Genomic DNA, 16,643 nt, shown 5'->3' with positions numbered 1-16,643 from the left:
ATAACTAATATACCACATCTTCTTTGTTTTTTTTAATTTCATTTTTTAACACCAAAAACATTTTGTATGGCTCCCCACTCCAGCACTCTTGCCTGGAAAATCCCATGGATGGAGGAGCCTGGTGGGCTGCAGTCCATGGGGTTGCTAAGAGTCGGACACGACTGAGCGACTTCACTTTCACTTTTCACTTTCATGCATTGGAGAAGGAAATGGCAACCCACTCCAGTGTTCTTGCCTGGAGAATCCCAGGGACGGGGGAGCCTAGTGGGCTGTCGTCTATGGGGTCGCACAGAGTCGGACACGACTGAAGCGACTTAGCAGCAACAGCAGCATAGCCAATTAACAATGTTGTGATAGTTTCGGGTGAACAGTGTAGGGACTCAGCCACACATATACATGTATCCATTGTCCCCCAAGCCCCCCTCCCATCCAGGCTGACAGATAACATTGAACAGAGTTCCATGTGCTATACATTAGGTTTTTGTTGGTTATCTATTTTAAATATAGCAGTGTGTACATGACCATCCCAAAGTCTTTAACTGTCCCTTCCCATGAGTTCGTTTTCTAAGTCTGTGAGTCTCTTTCTGTTTTGTAAATAAGTTCATTTGTATCATTTCTTTTTAGATTCCACATATAAGGGATGTCATATGATATTTCTCCTTCTTGATCTGACTTACTCAGTATGATACTCTCTAGGTCCATCCACATTGCTGCAAATGGCCTTATTTCATTCTTTTTAATGGCTGAGTAATATTCCATTGTATATATATACATATATAGCATCATATGGTAACTTTGTTTTAATTGTTTTTAGCTTTTTTAAAGAACCTCTATACTGTTCTCCATACTAGGATTTCCCCTTTTTTATAGCTGAATAATATTCCACTTTGTGTGTTTCACATTTTCCTTATCAATGCATTCATCCATCATTAGACACTTAGGTTGTTTCCATGTCTTGGCCATTGTGAATAATGTTGCAGTGAACACTGGGGTGCAGATATCTCTTTGAGATATTGATTTCATTTCTTTCAGATATTCACCCAGAAGTGGGATTTTCCATCATATGATAGCTCTATTTTTAATCTTTTGAGGAACCTTCATACTGTTTTCCATGGTGGGTTAGTTGTTATTGTCTAAAAAAATAGAAAACAGCATTAATGAGATATAACTACCATCTAAGAGGCTGTACATACTTAATCACACATGTTGTTTTGAAAAATGTATATATCTGTGAAATCATCACCATAGTCAAAATAATCAGCATGCCCATCATTTCTGATGGTTACTCCTTTGTAATTTCTCCCCACTTATTCTCTCCCCTGTCATAGGCAATCACTGATCTTCTTTCTGATATAATACTATAAATTCATTTACATTAAAAAAATAATTTTTTATGAAGAAATCATACAGTATGTATTTTTTCCTTCCACATCATTACTTTGAGAATCATCTATACTGTTGTATTATCAATAGCTAATTCCTCTATTGTTTAGTATTCTGTTGTAGGAATATAACAATTTGTTTATTCATTCACCTTCCACTTTTGGCTAATACAAATAATTGTTAACTATAATTACCATGCTGTATCTTATATCTCCAGAACTTATTCATCATATAACTGGAAACTGGTACCCTTTGACCAACATGAGTTTACAGTTATCAACATGAGATAATGCTACTATGAATATTGGTGTACATATGTCTCTGTAGACACATATGTTCTCATTTCTCTTATGGAAATTAGGAGTAAAGTGGCTGGGTTATATGATAGGTATGTGTTTATCTTTTTAAGAAACTGCCAGACTATTTTCCAAAGTGGTTGTACAATTTTACATTTTTACCAGCAGTATATGAGAGTTTCACTTCCCCTGCATTCTCACCAACACTTGATATGATATGGCCAATCTTTTTTATTTGAACCATTTTAATAAATGTGTCAAGGTATCAGAGATCAAATTGCCAACATCTGTTGAATCATCAAAAAAGCAAAAGACTTCCAGAAAAAAATCTACTTCTGCTTTATTGACTATGCAAAACCTTTGACTGTGTGGATCACAACAAACTGTGGAAAATTCTTCAAGAGGTGAGAATACCAGACCACCTGACCTGCCTCCTGAGAAATCTATGTGCAAGTCAAGAAGCAACAGTTAGAACTGGACATGGAACAACCCATACAGGAAGAGGAGTACATCAAGGCTGTATATTGCCACCCTGCTTATTTAACTTTTATGCAGAGTATATCATGCAAAATGCCAGGCTGGATGAAGCTCAAGCTGGAATCAAGATTGCTGGGAGAAATATCAATAACCTCAGATATGCAGATGACACCACCCTTATGGGAGAAAGCAAAGAAGAACTAAAGAGCCTCTTGATGAAAGTGAAAGAGGAGAGTGAAAAAGTTGGCTTAAAGCTCAATATTCAGAAAACTAAGATCATGGCATATAGTCCCATCACTTCATGGCAAATAGATGGGGAAACAATGGAAACAGTAAGAGACTTTTATTTTCTTGGGCTCCAAAATCACTGCAGATGGTGATTGCAGCCATGAAATTAAAAGACGCTTGCTCCTTGGAAGAAAAGCTATGACCAGCCTAGACAGCATATTAAAAAGCAGAGACATTACTTTGCCAACAAAGGTCTGTCTAGTTAAAGCGATGGTTTTTCCAGTAGTCATGTATGGATGTGAGAGTTGGACTATAAAGAAAGCTGAGCGCCGAAGAATTGATGCTTTTGAACTGTGGTGTTGCAGAAGACTCTTGAGAGTCCCTTGAACTGCAGGGAGATCCAACCAGTCCATCCTAAAGGAAATCAGTCCTGAATATTCATTGGAAGGAATGATGCTGAAGCTGAAACTCCCAGTACTTTGGCCACCTAATGTGAAGAACTGACTCATTTGAAAAGACCCTGATGCTGGGAGGGATTGGGGGCAGGAGCATAAGTGAACAACAGAGGATGAGATGGTTGGATGGCATCACCGACTCGATGGACATGAGTTTGAGTAAGCTCCAGGAGTTGGCAATGGACAGGGAGGCCTGGTGTGCTGCAGTCCATGAGGTGGCAGAGATTCGGACACAACTGAGTGACTGAACTGACTGATCTCAGGTTTTAATTGCATTTCCCTAATGACAAATAATCTTAAACATCATTTCATGTGCTTATTTGCCATCCATATATCTTCTTTTGTAAAGTATCTGTTCAGATCTTTTGCCCATTTTTAATTGGGTTGTAGCTGTTTTCCTATAATTGATTTGAGAGTTCTTAAATATTCTAGATAAAATTCCCTTGTCAGTTACTGATTTGGATATATTTTCTCCCAGTCTGTTGTTTTTTCAATTTCTTACCAGTGTTTTTAAAAGAGCAGAAATCTTAATGTTGATGAAGTCCAATCTATCATCTTTTTCCTTTAAGTATTATTTTTATTGTTCTAAAAAATCTTTGTTTAACCCAAGGTCACAAAGATTTTCTCATGTTTGCTTCTAAAAGTTTTATAGTTTTAGGTTTTACATGTAGGTCTGTGATCCATTTTAAAGTACTTTTTGTATATGGCACAGGGATGAGTCAAAGTTCATTTTTTTGCATGTGGATATCCAGTACTGTATGATATTCAATACTGTTTACATCCCATAGTTTTTTTTCCTCCTAGTTTTATTGGGATAAAATCGACACACAGCACAGTATAAAGTGTACAAAATAATGATTTGACTTACACACATCATGAAATGACTATCATTAAGTTTATTGAATATCCATCATTTTATATAGGTACATAATTAAATAAAAACTCTTTTTCTTTGTGTCCAGTAGCTTTTAATAGAAGAATTAAAATAAAGCTAAGCTTAAAAGGGTATGTGCTTAGTCACTGAGCCATGTCCAACTCTTTGCGACCCTATGGACTGTAGTTTGCCAGGCTTCTCTGTCCATGGGGATTCTCCAAGCAAGAATACTGGAGTGGGTTACCATGCCCTCCTCCAGGGGATTTTCCTGACCAAGGGATAGAACCCAGGTCTCCCACATTGTGGGCGGATTCTCGATTCTTTACCATCTGAGCCACCCGGGAAGCCCAAGAATACAGGAGTGGGTAGCCTATCCCTCCCTAAAGGGGATCTGCCCTTTCCAGGAATCGAAGCAGGTCTCCTGTGTTACAGGCAGATTCTTTATCAGCTGAGCTACACTAGGCTATTTTCTTTTGTTATCCTTAGAACTTTCTTGTTGTCCATTTTGCTGGAACTTCTTAAAATAGTATCCTGTGACTGAACTCCTTCAACCTCAAGTTTCCTGACTTTCTACTTAACCAATGAAATGTTATTTATATACTCTTTTGGAAACATAACATATACTGTAGGTAATTACAGCAAAAGTGTAATGGGTAGTGGAAGATATTGCCAAACCAAGGTTCTGGAGACCAGACGAAATAAACATACAACATGTGCCAATACAGATCTCAGTGCTAGGAAATACACAGAAAAGTAAGGGAAAGAGGAGCTAAAAATAAAGTTTTTAAAAGAACTGGCTACTACTTTGTGTCTAATCTACTATGTATTTCTCCCTTTTTTAGTAAAAAAGACCTATAGGATTTGACCTTAGAATTATTCTTTTAAAAATACATGTATTATGTATGTATGAATACATGTATGTATGTGCATACACATGCACATACAGATATTTTAGGCGTTGGCTTAAAGAGTAGAAAAATAACAGAGGGTATAGATAGTTTATCCTGTAGCACTATGCAGCCTTATTCAGAAATAAGAAAAAAAATTTCCAATCAGCTATGAGTCATCATAATTTTTAGTTTGTAGAGAAAATAACTTTGGAGGTGCTGAGACAGCCTTTTTTTTTTTTGTAAGAAATCATGTAGCATGGGCTTTAGAGTCGAATGTATTTGGATTTCAACCAGCATTGTTCTCTTGCTTACAAACTCAAAGATTTCAGGGAAACACTTTCAGAGCCTCAGTATCTCTAATATTAATAATTCTCTCTTTTTAGGCTAAGAAATTTTATATAAAAATTTTTATATAAAAAATCAGGTACTAGAAGAGTACTTAATAGGATAGTACTTAACACATAGTAGGTGTTCAGTATATGTCTGTTTCTCTGTCATCAGGGGACTGACCTTTGAAGCCTGTGACTACAGTTTGAAGAACCTATAAATGGATAGGACAAGGGAAGAAAGTTTGTTTTTCATTAGACATAACACAGTCATCCATGATCCCATACCACCCCCAACTCCCCATAAAGATTCATTTTTTTGCCATTATCATTCAGCAACAGACAGAAAATTAACATATTGGAAAGAGTGTGAAATCTGCAACATTTTACAACAGTGACTTTTATATTACTATCCATTATCTAATTAGGTTTTTTGAAGGCTTTATTTACATAATTTAGACCTACCCTTTATCCCTTTTGGGGGTAAAGGCAATTATAATTTGAAAGGAAGAGCTCTTCCAAACAGAAGGACAGCTAGAATCTCCCTCAGTAGTCTATAAATTTCTTACAGTAGTCTTTTAAAAAGTGATTTCAGAGTGATTTCCTAAATTAATTCTATTTCAATATTCATTTCATGTGATGCCTGCAGAAACTAGATACTTAGATTACCGACAGAACATGAAGTAACAGAAGACACCAGGTTTTCTGCTGTTTTTAGGATTTATTCAAATTGACTCTGTCACATTCATTTTGATGATTTTAGTAACATCAGCTGATAATTGAAAAGAAGATAGGAACCATATGCCTGGTATGGATGTGATAGGTCATCCAGAAGATTTAGTAAATATTACATATTTGTAGCATAAAACTAGTCTTGTTTTCCTATAAATTTTAATAGCACACATAAAATCATATATAGTTTTTGAAACAGTTAATGTCAGCATAGGTTTAATATTAATAGACATTACTGCACAAGGTTCTAATTCTGTTGTTCATTTTTAGATGAAACCTGTTACCTGACATTTTTATATATAATGGAAGCTCATAGGTTTTTAAAAGATATAGTTATGTATTTATTTGGCTGCACTGGGTCTTAGCTGTGGCATGTAGGGTCTTTTACAGCATGCCAACTCTTAGTTGTGGCATGTGGAATCAGTTCCCGGACTAGCGATCAAACATCCCTGAATTGGTCCCCCTGAACTGGGAGCTCAGAGTTTTAGTCACTGGACCACCAGGGAAGTCCACCATAGACTATTAAGTAGATCAATAATTAAAGATAAAATAATTTGAATTCAGATTATAAATAGTTTAAGTCTATTCTGATGAAACAACTTAAGACTGAGGCTTTGGGGTCAGCTTTTTAGCTATGAAGTTTATCTTGCTTATATTTTAGTAAAATAAGTATATGTATTATTTACCATACAAAAAGAAGTGATCAACGTAATTTCTGTGCATATATGATTGCTAAGTTTTTTGAAAACTTTTATCCTCCTAGGATTATTTTACCAACTTTGTGTTCAGGTTACATTCAGGAAAGCATAGCATCTCCTTAAGCAAAGTACTTATTAGAACCAAAATAAGTCCAAATTCAATTGTTTTTATCTGTATTTTTTTTAATTTTACTGCAATTTGGTGTAGTTGACCTGAGTTGAAAATAGAAAGCTAAGGAGTTATATTTTCCATCTTTCAAAATATGAATCTTTTCATCTTGGGAAAAAACATATATTTTAAGAAGGTAAATGGAAGTGATAAATACCAAAATCCAAATTTTTTAAAACAAGTAGTGCCTCTTTTGTTGCTCTTTAAGAGAAAACATAAATATGAGAGATCGTCATAAAACATTTTTTCTTCAGATATTTAAGGATTGCTTTTATTGTTCCAAAAACTTTATTCATACTAAGTTATGACTATTTTAATAATTACCTTACTTTCATAATTTAAAAGTTTTTCCAAATGCAGTTATCCTCAAAGAGTTATTTAAATCATGAGATTTAAACAAGTTTACTGTCATTCATCCAACAAAATATTTATTGAGTAGCCATTATGTTCTAAGCTGTTCTCACTGCAAAGAATCCAATAAACAAAACAAAAAAAAGCTCTTGATTTTATGTTCTAGAGCCTGGAAACAACAAATAGATAAACATGTAATAGAATTTCAGTTTGTGATAAGGGATAAGAAGGAAAATCAAAGTGAAAGGACCGAGTAATTTTAAACGAACATAAAGAAAGTACATTTTTTCAGGTTGAAGTATATACATTGTTTGGTTTGGTTTTTGAAATGTACATTTGACTATTTCTGCTGGTCAGAATTATTTACAGAAATTAGAAACTCATCATACATATTTTATATACTAATAAAAAATTTAGCCCCAACTAGTGAATTTAGCGTTTATAAATGGACGTGTGTGTGGAAGAATAAAATCTTTAGTTAACCACTACTTCACTTTTAGTAGTAAAGTCTACAGCTCATGAAATTTGTAATTCTGGAGTGGTTTCAGCTTGCACCAGCCCCTGGGGAGTCTGTTGATACAGCACCGAGTTACAGATTATTATTCAGGGGTAGAAGTTTTATGCTTGGGCATTTTCTTACATCTTCCTCTCTTAGTCAGTGAAATCTTGTGTATTTGCCAAATAAAACAAATGCCATCCTAATAAGAAGCTGTAAGTAAACAGTAGGCGCATGAGTCAGCCAGCCCCGCCCGTATCCCTTGTGTGTGTACCTCTCTAGTACTCCTGAGATGTTCATTTTGCACAAACACGCAGTGATACGTAACTACTGTTCTAAAGACCAACTCCAGTTGTTTATGTAAGAGCTCCTTCTTAGAACTAAGCAATACTGTGATTGCTAGAATTCTGGCATATTACCAGAGTCAAAAGCAGAATGTAAAACTCTGCATGCTGTTGATGGGAGAAAAAAGAAATATATTTCCTACTTTCCCTATAAATCCCTAAAGAGTTCAGCCCAGAAGACCACTGTTAGATCTCTAAGATGGATTTTTATGTGACGTAGGATAGTTCAGCAGCTTTTCAGGGGAAAACGAAAAAATAAGTTGCTTGAGAATCTCATCTCTTTTGCTAGTTAGGTCATGTCTGATACATTTTATTATACTTCATTAATTTATTCAGTAAATATTCATTGAACACTTATTGTTACCTGGCACACTGCCATTAAAGGACATACAGAAATCAAAGAACTGAAATGCTTATCCTCAAAGAACTTATGGTGGAGAAAAGTGACATGTAAATCCAGACTTACAATACTGTGATAGGGACTATAAAAGAGATATATGCAGAATACTTTAAGATACAAATGAAACTACTACTATTTATGAAGAATGTATTGTTCTAGATGCTTTATATGTTATCTCATTTAATCCTTTCAACAGCTTTATGAGGTAGATCTTATACTATTTAACCTGTGCCAGAAGCAATAACTTCATCTAACAAGGAAGCAGGTGGCATCAGGAAACGTTCTTGAGTTGATTATAGCAAGATGAGTAAGACAGAGTGAGAGAAAAATGATGCAGTGTGGCATTTTACACAGAGAAAGCTGAATTTGTAAAAGCATAGGACATGTTATTGGAATGTAGAGTTGGTTCTGGGAAATTAAAGATGGCAGGAAATAGGTCAGGAAGGAACTTGTAGGCTATGCTTAAGGAATTTGAGAGAAATCTGATAACACATTTCAGGAAGATAACTCTGGAATTGTTCACATAAGGCATTAGAAGAGGATTTTTACTTTTAAAGGAAGAAATTCTCTGCCAGCATTGACTTATGTTTATTAAGTACATATAAACATAAAACTCGAAACATCCCCTACTTTTAGTTTACAAGTACTAAACCAAAATAATATAATTCTATTATATAATATAAATATATAAATTAAATATAAATAATATTACAAAAATAAAATTCAAATCAACAACATGGATTTATGTCATAGACTATGTTCTTGTGTAAGTTACTACTGATAAGTGAAGTACCGACTCTCATGGTGCAAGCGCTTTTCATTTTTAATTAAACATTTTCATATTATTAGTTCCAATTAATTCTCCCACAGGTTTTCTCTATTTGAGCCACTAAAAAAACCTTTTGCTCTATTGGATTAACAGTTATTTGGGAGAAGGGAAAAATGGATAATCATACCTAATAGGCTCCTTTCTCAGAAGGAAATGGCAACCTACTCCACTATTCCCACCTGGCAAATCCCATGGACAGAGGAGCCTGGTGGGCTGCAGTCCATGGGGTTGCAAGAGTCGGACACAACTTAGCAACTAAACCAACACCACTTAATAGGCTCCTCTCTCGTCAATTAAGGTAGATATACTTCGTACCATCATAATCATAAAAATGTAATTGCTGGGCCCCAGATCACATGGCAGTTATAATATGATCCACAATATGCTTACATCAATTAATTTATCATCAAAATGAAGACACACAAATAATTATAGGGAACCAGTGGGCTTCAGTTTGAAAAATACTGAACTAGAAGATTACTTATCCGTCCAGTACATTATTTTTTAATTATTTTGGGCTGCACTGGGTCCTCGCTGCTGCATGCAGGCTTTCTGTGGTTGCGGTGGGCGGGGCCTGCCCCTTGTGGTGGTGCACGGGCTTCTCGCTGCAGGGGCTTCTTGTTGGGGAGCACAGGCCTCAGCGGTGGCAGCTCGCAGGCCTAGAACGTGGGCTCAGTAGTTGTGGTACACGGGCTTAGTTGCTTCGCAGCATGTGGAATCAATCCTTCTGGACCAGGGATCCAACGCATGTCCCCTGCATTGGCAGGCATATTCTTATCCATTGTACCACCAGGGAAGTCCTTCAGTACATTACTGATCCAGGCAGTTTGTAAACAAGGAAGCTATCAGTGACTTGAATGGAGAGCCACTGGCCATAGCATCTTAAAAAGTCAAGAATCTAGGACCCGAAAATCAGTGGATTTTTGTTAAAATCAGTGATTTTTAAGGACCCTTGAAAGTAGACATCACTGTTTCCACACTATCCCAATTATGTAATTTGTAAGATAAAAATAATGTGAAATTGCTGAAGATATGGCTTTTGCAAGAAGGGGTTCTATTTAGAAACAGAGTTTTCAGTCAAGGTAGCCAATAAACCTTTGTGCTTACTTCACCTATGCTCTCTGTGATATGGACTCTAAATACTGATGATCTGAGAAATTCAAGCCATTAAAAAAAGATACTTATATTCAACTATGTAGTACAATTAGTCATCACTGCTAAATAATAAGACAGTGAACGAGAAAATTATATCTTGTTTTGTTTGTCTAGAATACATAGTTCTACTCCTAAGAGTAAAGGGAGATTTTGGACTGTTGATAGACCCTCCTTCAATAATAGCTAACATTTATTGAACAATTACTATATTCCAGGCCCTCTGCTAAACTCTTTACATGTATTAACTAATTTAATCCTCAAAATAATTTTATAGATATTATTATAGATGAAGAAAATGAAGCACAGAGAGGTTAGATAACTTAGCCTGAGTCACAGTAAGTAGCAAAGCTTAAGATCTGAACATGACTAACTTCAAACTTTAACCACAATGCCTATATTGCCAACTTGACTTCCCTGGTGGCTCAGACAGTAAAGAATCTGCCTGAAATGCAGGAGACCCAGGTTTGATCCCTGGGTTGGGAAGATCCCCTGAAGAAGGGCATGGCAACCCATTCCAGTATTCTTGCCTGGAGAATTCCATGGACGGAGAAGCCTGGCAGGCGATAGTCCATGGGGTCGCAAAGAGACACGACTGAGTGACTTAACTCATTCAATTTCTTTCACTTCATTTAAAGCCATGATCATGTTAGATGTGGAGACTTGATTCTGACAAAAAGGCACTGCAGACTGTTTATTTCTGTACCTTTACTTACAGCAGTCTAGGAAGAAGAATGAAGGAAGAGACATGATATATTTCCCAGGCCTAGAAATTGCTCACTTGGGGGTGTTCACACGTGGTAAATGAAACCATTTGGTCTAGATAACGTAAGATCCATTGCAACCCAGAGTTGAGGTTTTATAAAGACATAAATATTACCACCCACCAGAGTCTTACGATTATCTAGATATAGCCCCACTGATGATATTTCTTCTAACTTTCATAGACAGAAATCAGTGGGGGGAAAAAAGCTTAGTTTGGAAGATTACATTCCAATCCATGTCGCACACTTACAGGTGTCTCCAATAGTTGATACAACAATAGTTGTTTAGTTTTGTAAGTGGAACTTAGCACCACAGAATCCCATCTTCACAGGGAAGTTTCAGATTTGGAAGATATTTAAAGGACAAATCAATCCATAGATCTGTTGGTATTTCTAAAAGACGAGCGGGGTGTCTGTTATTGGCATCAGTTCATGATGAACCCTACTGGGCTGTGAAGAAAGGAGAAACTGAACTGAACGAGACAATAGTCTATACAGCTGTCCCTAGCCTTACTCCACCTGTTAGCACTCGGTGTTAATTTCATGGGTCAAATCAAGGCATGCAAGTGCATTAAATAATCTTTAAAACTGACTGCTGATGGTTGATGGCAGAAGAAGAATTAGGAGCTATTACTTTCCTACCAACTGCTACTTTCATTCACAAGACCAGAAAACATTACAAATAAATAAAATTCTTACATCACATCAGAAAAAAGAGCAGTTAAATCCCCCAAAGGATTTTATATTTTATCATTAGACAAGTAAAGAAAATAATTTCACATAAATGGCTACATTAATCACTTATAAACAGAAAGAAACTTCTCTCCTTTTTTAAAACAGCAACTGGAAGAGAGGGGATATATGTGTATGTGTGGCTGACTCACTCTGCTGTACAGCGGAAACTGACACAGCAGTGTAAGCAACTATGCTTCAGTTAAAAAGCAGCTAGAAATGTTTTCTCTTTGAAAACAAAATAACCATCTGTTAAACCATATATATTAATACCTTTGAGGATGTTATTGGTACAAAAAGGAATTTCCATGCTGGCCCTATTGTAATCTTTTATAGCCAAAGTTATGAAGAAAATCAACATTTGGGAAATTGTGGTCATGTTTCAAGATCTGCTTTTTCTTTTCTATTTGACAGCTCTATCTAAATTCTCATAACTCGAATGTAAATATGTGTGTGTAAAAAATGTATGTATATTTAAATCACCTCTTGCTGCTGCTGCTGCTAAGTCGCTTCAGTCGTGTCTGACTCTGTGTGACCCCATAGATGGCAGTCCACCAGGCTCCGCCGTCCCTGGGATTCTCCAGGCAAGAACACTGGAGCGGGTTGCCATTTACGTCTCCAATGCATGAAAGTGAAAAGTGAAAGTGAAGTCGCTCAGTCGTGTCAGACTCTTAGTGACCCCATAGGAGAGGTTTAATATAAGTATAAATAGAAATTATTTACCTAAGCCAAAAAAAAAAACTTGCATAATATTGAATTCTGCTTTTTCTCATCTCGCCATATCTAAAACTATCACCATGTTAATTTTACTTTCTAAGACTTTCTTGATGCTTCTCTTCAACCCCATTACCACTCCCAATGAGGTATTTTTTTTCCATTTGGATTATGGTATCTTAGTGTTTTACATATGTAGTTGAAGCTGTGATGAGCTCCCCAGATCCCTCCTCAGAACTTAAGTTTTTATTTCCCAACTGCAAGAAGTCCTGCCGCCAAAGAGCCCTCTTCAGAACTCCCTTGACCCCATCTCAGGATAACTCTGAAGGGCATTACCCAGTTCCCCATGGGGTCCGTCAAGGCTCTGAGATTGCATTGAAGTCCAACTTCTCCCAGTTCTGTCTCTTCCTTTCCATAGGTGTTTATCTTAAGAACACTCCCTAATAAACTTCCAGTAAGCAACTTCTCTGCTTGCTAGGGACCCAACCTGTAACAACATATTTGTCTTGTTGATATTTTCCTTTTGGTTCTAGATATTCTGAAGTTCTAGTTAGCTAAAATCTTACTATGTCAAGATCATTTCATCAGGCATGTATTGAGCACCTGTAAAGGAAATAAATTAAAACTTGGCTCCTGTCCTGAAGGAGTTTACAGCCTGATCAAAGTGACAATTACATTTGAAACTATACTATAGCATCTTTAGAATAATCCTTAAAAAAAAAAAACCCCTAAACTTCAATAATTTTAGAATAAAAGTGAGTGGCATGGATTTTACTCTGTGGGTTGCAAAGAAGAAAAGGAAAATATTTCAGGGAAAGGAAAATGAATATAAATAAATAGGGTGAGAGTTTAGAAGACTATTGAATTTGTCTTTATGATTCCAGAAAACTTTAAGGAAAAGGTAGTTTTTTTACTTTTTATTTTGAATTAAGTAGAAACTTACAGAGAATTTATAAGACTAATACTGATCTCTCATACAGTCTATACAGAGTCATCAATTTTTATCATTTCTCCACATGCTTCAGCATTCTCATTCTCTATACACATGCACACACTGACAAACATACACACTTTTTCTGAAGCATCTGAGAATAGGTAAATGCATCATACCACTTTATCCCTTAATATTGTAGTGTGTGCTTCCTAAAAACAAGGATATTAACCTCGGTAAGCACCATACACTTAGAATTCAGGAAATCTGTTACTTTAATCTACAGTCTAGATTTAACTGTGATTATTCACCAAAATGAATTTTTAGAAAAGTTCTGTAACTTAACATTTGCTATAAATTTAAACTAAAAATTATATGAAGTAAGCCATAGAAGATCTCAGAAGTTTTCTAACTTGATTAAAAATATAATAGTGCACTCGCTTCTGACTTTTTATGTATGCTTAGTTGCTCAGTCGTGTCTGACTCTTTGCGACCCTGTGGGCTGTAGCCCACCAGGCTCCTTTGTCCATGGAGCTTCTCCAGGCAAGAATACTGGAGTGGGTTGCCGTGCCCTCCTCCAGGGGATCCTCCCAACCCAGGGATCGAACCCGCATCTTCCCCATTGCGGGCAGATTCTTTACCGACTGAGTCACCAGGGAAGCCCTCTGACTTTCTAAGGGGAAAGCATGGATAGTCTCAGATTACATGTAAAGATGTGATTTAAAGCTCTTCATAAGTGAGACTTGCTCTTGGGACCCCATTTCGTGAGGTGACTTTCAAAAGAGATTGTGTATTCTGGATCTAAGGACTGTGGATTTCCTTGACTTCCGTCGTCACAGCTTAAGTTTAACGATGTTCTTTGGAACTGTCTTCCAGCCCGTAGGGGCCAGTAAATAGGGGATGGGCCGCCCAGATAACTAGATCCGGCTGGGCTCCCTCCCCACCTACACACATGTGGTCAGGGTGCCATCGGGAGTGGTCAGCGTGCCATCGGGAGTGGTCAGCGTGCCATCGGGAGTGGTCAGCGTGCGGCTCCGCTTCCACCGCGTGCCAGTCCGCAGAGACCCTGGGACGTCACTTCGGCCTAGCGGGCCCTGGTCTGTTGGGAGTTGGCGGTGGCGCCGGAAGCCCAAACCCGTATCTGCTCCAACATTCGACGCCCCTGGCGGTCATGGCTTCTCCACTGAAGCTAGAGCAGGACGTGCTGGGGAAAGTAGATTCATTCCGGGCCCGCATCGCCCAGGAGGCCGAGGATCTAGTGTCCACCTTCTTCCCTCAGAAGCTTTCGGAGCTAGATAGTCGCGTCCAGGAGCTCCGCCTGCAAGACTTGTCCAGAATCCGTTCAGTGCCAGCCCCAGAGAGCCTCATTGCCCCAGAAAGCCTCATCACCCCAGACACTGCGGGTGATGGGCCCAAGCGGGATCCGCCACCTCTGCAGACCCAGTCCTCCATCAAGGTACTAGCACTGCCCGGCGGCGAGGGACAGCTTCTGCGGAGCAACCAGCATCTGGTGGAGCTGATTGAGCGTGTAAAGCCTGAGATCGAGCTGCTGAGAGAGAAATGCAACACGGTGCGGATGTGGGTGCAGCTGCTCATTCCGAAGGTGGAAGACGGCAACAACTTCGGCGTGTCCATCCAGGAAGACACCGTGGACCAGCTGTGGACCGTGGAGAGCACAGCAGCCTCCTATCTACGCCGCTTCTCCACCTACTACAACACCAGGGCAAAGTTGGTATCAAAGATAGTGAAATATCCCCAGGTAGAAGATTATCGCCGCACTGTAGCGGAGGTCGACGAAAATGAGTACCTGAGTGTGCGCCAGATCCTGCTCCATTTACGGAACCAGTATGCCACTTTGCATGATGTAATCCTCAAGAATATCGAGAAGATCAAGACCCCGCGGAGCACCAACACTGACAACCTTTACTGAGGACCTTTCTCCACCCTACTTCCTTCAGGAGTTGGCTGAGCTGTTCAGAAGGCTGGTTATCTACAGGTGACGAAACAACTGGAAATGTGCGTTACTCTTTAGAGACTGTTTCGTAGCTTATCCTCATACTAAATCCTCTTGGTGTAATTTTTATTTGATTTTTCTTTGGGGAGAGAGAATGGGATCAAGCCATCTGGTTGAAGGTGGTAAGGCTGGTCAAGGAGAAAGGATGGCCATTTTAAAAACAGCTTTATAGATGAATGTTGGCTAAGGTTTCTTTTTTTATGGCATTGGTGATATCGAATGGTTTCAGGGGTTAATTAAAAAAAAGTTTTAAAGAAAGTTCAATGACGCTTTTCTTAAGGTTCTGCTCTGTTACTTTGTTCAAACCTCAGAAATGCTCCTTTTATACCATCTTTTGTTTTTTGCAAGAAAAAGAGTTTAAAGGGATGCGTTTAGGTCATTGTATGCTTTCAATTTAGCAAATTGAAATAAAAATCATTTTTTGATGGCCTGTGTGCTTATCTGAACTTTAATTTTCAGATGTGTAGTTTTCCTCCTCCTCAGCTGGACTCATACCTTTGGTATTTTTCAACTCTGATGTGTAAGAAAAATGAGCATATAAAGAGGGATAGATCTCAGTTGTTCTAAAGAAATGGGCATCTATACCTCCCTTAGACTGGAGAGAAATCTGTGAAAATGGCTTCCTGGCACAATCTTCTGCCACCTCAGCATCATCTATTTTCCTTTTACACACAGTTTAGAGTTTCTTCTGTATATCCATTTGTTTAAGTCCCTGCTAAGTCCTTCAAGCTTTATATCACATTTTTTGCCCTCAACTGATTTTCAACTCCTGTACCCTTTTGTCCCTTAAGATATTTCTTATTTCTTAAAAGTTTTCCTGTCAAATTATATGGGTCATTTTTAAAATCTAAAGCCTCTAAAATGTGACTGGGTTTTTTCCTCCTTCCTGCTTTTGCTGCCCAGTTTAGGGGAAACCATTGTCATCTCAGTAGTGATCTATATTGTTGGTGTATTTCAAGTCCAGCATTTTCAAATTTTATTTGCCGGTAAGGTAAATTACTATACCCTGAGTCACCTTATGCATCAGAGAATTTTTTGCAGTTATTGAATGATGAATCTTTCTTCCATGGTGGGTTTTTGTTTTTTTTTTTTTTTTTCAGAATTCTACTTTATCTGGTGATGAAGATACTTCAGCCAGCTGAAGTATATTTATTGAAAACTTTTTCAGTGGGACTTTACCGGTGGCTCAGACGGTAAAGCGTCTGCCTACAATGCGGGAGACCCAGGTTCAATCCCTAGGTTGGGAAGACCTCCTGGAGAAGGAAGTGGCAACCCACTCCAGTACTCTTGCCTGGAAATCCCATGGACGGAGGAACCTGGCAGGCTACAGTCCATGGAGTGGCAAAGAGTCAGACAGGACTGAGCTACCTCACTTTCACTTTCACTTT

The 16,643-nt window shown here is 37.9% G+C and overlaps 1 protein-coding gene and 1 pseudogene across 2 annotated transcripts in view; both read left to right on the top strand.

Annotated features, from left to right (window-relative positions):
• Positions 1-16,643, top strand: part of ATF6 (activating transcription factor 6) — a 247,054-nt gene that overhangs the window by 136,174 nt on the left and 94,237 nt on the right. The gene's annotated exons all lie outside the window — the stretch shown is intronic.
• The window catches only part of LOC139180694 (proteasome activator complex subunit 3 pseudogene), a 57,054-nt pseudogene that overhangs the window by 23,654 nt on the left and 16,757 nt on the right, over positions 1-16,643 (top strand).

Source organism: Bos indicus, chromosome 3 (genome assembly GCF_029378745.1).
Source record: "Bos indicus isolate NIAB-ARS_2022 breed Sahiwal x Tharparkar chromosome 3, NIAB-ARS_B.indTharparkar_mat_pri_1.0, whole genome shotgun sequence".
NCBI classification, from domain to species: domain Eukaryota; kingdom Metazoa; phylum Chordata; class Mammalia; order Artiodactyla; family Bovidae; genus Bos; species Bos indicus.
The sequence above is the reverse complement of the archived record's forward strand: the minus strand, read 5'-3'. Positions and strand labels throughout refer to the sequence as shown.